A 5,385-nucleotide genomic window follows, 5' to 3' on the forward strand; every position below is an offset into this window, starting at 1 on the left:
TGAGTAGATTTTATGTATATTTATTCATATTTATGGCATATACATGACTCATTATTTCTGAAATTTTGGTTAACACTTCGTGGTACAGTAACAGAGGTTGCTGTTCCTGTTCCAAGTTCATTTTATTCAAATACCTACTTTAAGGGCTGCCCTGGCAAAAAGAAAAAAAAATGCCTCAAGGTTTCACAAAGGCGTCATGTATCTCATACCATTTGTGGGAGGGTTCATTGTAAATAAAATCAGATTTTATACCCATATGTCGAGTATCATTTTTTGGAACAGTTATTTCTTGTGGGATCTGTGTTTTATAATGTGGCTGCCGAACACCTTGCCCTTAGTGTAAAAGGAACACTGCTTTTTATTTATCTGTGATTGTATCATTAGTCTTGTCTTCAATCCGTGGGTTCTTGGAAGGAATTCTTTAAAACTGTGTGCCATTTTGTGAGCACACATTTAGTTAAAATTAGATGCCATAGTCTATAAATCCACCTGGGACCCCAAATCTGCAAACTCCCTGAAGGGCAGATAGCGTATGTCGCAGTGAGCAACTCACCAAAAACTAGCAAACCGCTCAGCATTCTGGGACACTCACTCTTCTCAAGAGGGTAAATTTTAGTAATTTTTTTTTTTTTTTTTTAGTTTTTAAGATTAAAAATGAAAACTCGCTGGAGTTTCAATGTCTCTTCACACCCCAGTGCATTCTCTTACGTACCTCACAGAGCTGACGCCCCACCTTGGAGAACGTTGGTATAGAGGATCAAATCCATAAGGCTGTCTCTGGCTCCCAGGTACTCTGTGATTGGACCCCAAGCCATCTGAGAAAGAAAGCCTTTTATTTCACTCACATCTTTATTTTATGCTGCATCCCAGGTGTTCTACTCCTTATTTCTAAACATACCCAATATTTTTGTCCTCACGATGCACACGCCCTCCCTTCTGCCTCAAATGTTCTCCCCACTTGACCTCAGTATCTCCACCTATCAGGCTTCTTCTCCATGCAACCTCTTTCCATTTGGGTATAGTTCCTTTTTAACCTCATCTGAACAAAAGTTCATAGAACTTGAAGATTCTCTTTGGCACATGAATTAGAAATAAATATGCGCATGTACTATTTCTTCTATGAGCAGATGATAAACACCTTAAGTAAAGGCGCTGGGTGTTTCTGTTCCTAACAATTATCCTACAAATTTCTTGGCACACAGTATGCGTGCTTTGGGAGGCATTGTGATACCAAGAGAACAATGTGAAACTGGAAATCACACAGACCTGACTCACAGAAGAATTAGCATTTCTGTGAAAAATTTGGAAACAAAATTACCTTTCATCATTTAGTGCTGCCCAATAAGAGAATGGTTATACATAAATTCATTCTCACTGGGAGTGGTAAAGGAGGAGCCAGCTGATAATCCCTCGGGGAGATGCAGAAGAGACTTCCCATCTGGTGGAACATCAAATTGAAGTTCCCTTCTGTGGCCTGACTCTATGATTTGGAGGAGAAAGAGATACCAAATCTCTAAAGGCCATTTCCAAGGAACATGCTGTGCTATTTTGAAGTCATCTGCCATATCTCAATTATGTTGATCATTTCCATTCTTATTTATTGACTAACACTTTTAGAAGGTACTATTTGAAAAACAAAAAGGGATGTCAGATTTTGATAGGAAGGTTTGGACCTATGACATATTAACTAGTTTTTCATATTAACCGGTTCAGTAATTGATTACATACAAGCTGATTCTAGAGGACTGGCTGTCTTGTTGATAAGAAGAATTATTAAGTTGATTAATTCAGTGTGATGTCATCCAGCCATGGTCTGTTGACACAGACAATGAAGGCAATTTAGGTAATGGAAGTGACATCATTTTTTTGCAGGGCTGGCTTTGTCATCTTCCACACTAAGTTTTGACTATGTAGTAATCAGAAGAACTAGTAGCAAACATGGTTTTAAGACTAAGAGTGTTGCTAACCTACCAGCATAAAAGTCTAAAATACACACATACACACACACACACCCCTATGGTGCTTGAAATATATCAGAGTCTTTTCCTAGAGAAAATGTAGCAGTGCATTTTTTAGTTAAAGCTGATACTGGGGAGCCTGGGTGGCTCAGTCAGTTAAGCATCTGCCTTCGGCTCAGGTCATGATCCCGGGGTCCTGGGATCGAATCCCACATCGCATCAGACTCCTTGCTCAGCAGGAAGTCTGTTTCTTCCTCTGCTTGCCTCTCCCCTGCCTGTGCTCGCTCTCTCTCTCTCTCTCTGAATCTGACAAATAAATAAATTATCTTAAAAAAAAGAAAATTGGAAAATATTTGCTAATAACTAACATATTATAAAAAATACATTACATGTTATTACCGGGATATGATGGATTTTGAATATGCTAAGACCACAAAAATCAAACACAGATGGTCAAGAGCAATTTTTTTCACGATCACAGATTTATGGCCCAAGTTAATCAATATTTGAATTACATGCGTGTAGCTCCATTGTTAAACCATTTCCCTACAAACTACAAATTAATATTAATGAGAAATCCAATAGCATTCAGCAGCAGCATTCTGTCACTGTGCTAGAGTAATCATCAATTTTAATTTTAAATATTAATGCAATGCAATTTTTTGTCAGCTTAAAACATTAAGTGCGCAGAAACAGCAAGACCTAAATCAGGTGAGATTCTAGTGTGGGAGATTTGATAGCAAAGCTGTCAACAGTACCTGGTTAGCAGAATTTGAATTGTGCTCTCCAGCAATTGACATATGATTATGAATGATTACATCCCTCGTATTGAATAGCTGACCCCTGGGGTTATTCAGTTGGCAGTTTATAGCCCGTCTGTTTAAAGAGCTGCCTGGTAGCAGGGCTGGAGTGCTTCCTTCCCAACAAGAAATTTGATCATGAGACTAAGGAACGAAGCGCCCCAAAGAGCTGGTGCTTGGTACCAGGGAGAGAAGAGCACAGGCAAAGACGGAGAGGAGTGACTACAGGTGAACAGCGACCTTTGTGAAGTCTCAGCATCATAGTGAGAGAGGCCTGATAAAATATGGACCCCATATTATTGAGCCCAGCCATATTCCTTATGTCCGAAAGAGGAAAATCAGTGTGTTCTAATAATCTCAGGTTAGAGAAAACAGATTTCTCCTTCATCAGGATGAGATGATTCCAAAGCCTGACTAACAAATTATAGAACAAAAAGCAACCAGATCCTGTCACCCTAGGCAGGGGCCCCAAGCCTGACCCATCTCTCTTTGTGACCTCAGCCCTAGAAAACATTATTGGGTGGTTGGTGATACACGAAGAGAAATCCCGTTTCTCCTGTGTAACTCTAGGCTGGCTCTTCAGAGTCCTGTTTCTAAAGTCCATCTTCTTTCTATTTTTTAGGGTAAAGTATAGGCAATATCATTATTCCTGTTACTAACAATGAAAAGGTTATAAATCCATAGCCTCTGATAGGAAATTGATGTCAAGACAAAAACTAACTCATGAAGTATATGCCTACATATTTTCCGTACTTGACACAGATTTATGATGGAATTTTAAACTGAGAATATCTCTTAAATTTATTGAATTGATGTTCATCTCCATTTAACTTTCTGAAGCAACATAAAATTTTTGTAAACTCCCATGAAGTTAATATCAGCCTTTTTTTATTTTTTAATTTTTATTTTTTTTATTAACATATAATGTATTATTAGCCCCTGGGGTATAGGTCTGTGAATCGCCAGGTTTACACACTTCACAGCACTCACCATAGCACATGGGTTTGTTTTAATTCCATATGTTAATTAGCCCTTATTTCTAAAGAAATACATATCAATTCACAGGATAATTTTCTTAAAAATAGAAATTAACCTTATTTTTTAAATTATCTTTCAAAAGGCACGAGATAATTTAAATTAAGTATTACGAAAGAACATCTTGGTAACTACCTGTAACTCCTTAGCAATAACATTAATGATTTAATAAGGAAGCTCTTCCCCAGCAGAGAGAGGAGAACAGAATACAGATATTGGACAGAAAAATTAATGCATATTATTGAGCCTAATAGTTCCATTTGTTAGCAGTAGGAGGCAAACAGTATACTTTAATAAAGCCTTGTGTTTAATTGAAAGAAAGTACTTTTCCCCAATTCCTCATATTATATTTGAATTGTGATGAGAAATAAACCTACCCACACTATTTCTACCCTTAAAATGCTATAATGGTTGGGTGTATTTATATATTTTGAATTTTGGTCTACTATATGGAGCTTTGATTATTCAGTGAGTGAATGGTACATTAAATGTTTTTTGGGAAGTGTTAGAGCAGAAATATTAAATATAAGTTATAAATTATGAAAATATTAATGGGAACATATTTTATATATTATATATAAATTTTTGTTTGCCATACATAAATGATTATATATATATACATTATGTACTTATAAATGATAACATAAGCAGGGGGGAAAATAGCAGGTTGTTCAAGAAGTGGGAGAGATCGTGTGGGGAAAGGGACAATGCATAGGAAAAAAAGTCTTCATTAAAAATAAACACCAGCGTATCTTCTTATTTCTGTAAAACTATGAATGTGTAGGTGGACAAATGAGAGACAAAAGTTCCAGCTATAGCTATCGACTTACAGAAAATCCCATGACAAATTACCAAATAAAAATCAGATTTTAAAGTTGATAGAGTGTGTCACATAACAGTAAACACAAATAATGAAACAAAAGAGAGAAGCCAGAGATATGTATGTATAAATGCCTCTTTAAATAGGAGAAAATAGGAAAGGGTGCCTACTGTTCTATTAAAAATGGATCCCCCTGGAGACTAGGAAGATGGAAAGTTATTAGTGTGTCCTGTAAACATCGGTGTATTATTTCACTTATACACTATATATATATATATATATATATATATATATATATACTGCGTTTTTTTCACCTGTAAATCTTCTGCTAAAATACAACCAAGGAAATGGCTCATATCTTAAGTATTCAGCCCAATGAATTATGACAAAGTGAATGCAACCATGTAACCACCACCCGGATTGGGGGAAAAAAATAAATAATAATTGGTATCTCAGAAGCCTTCCTTGTGTTCCTACCAGTCACTACCGCCAGAAGCGCTCTCTCTTTCATCCCTTCTCTATCTCCGTCTGGTTCTGTCTGCTTTTCAATTTTATATAAATGAAACAGTACACTATATATACAGTCTGTATGTGCAAGTGGTCATTTCACCTTATGTTTGTAAGATTCAGTCATGTCGCTTTATATACCAGGAGTTCATTCCTTTTCATTCAGGCAGGAATACACCATAATTCACTTTGATTCTCTACAGTGATACTCAGTTTGATTCACTGTCTTCTCTAGTGATGGACGCTGAAGTGGCTTACAATCTTG

This window comes from Martes martes, assembly GCF_963455335.1.
Source record: "Martes martes genome assembly, chromosome: 3".
Lineage (NCBI taxonomy): Eukaryota > Metazoa > Chordata > Mammalia > Carnivora > Mustelidae > Martes > Martes martes.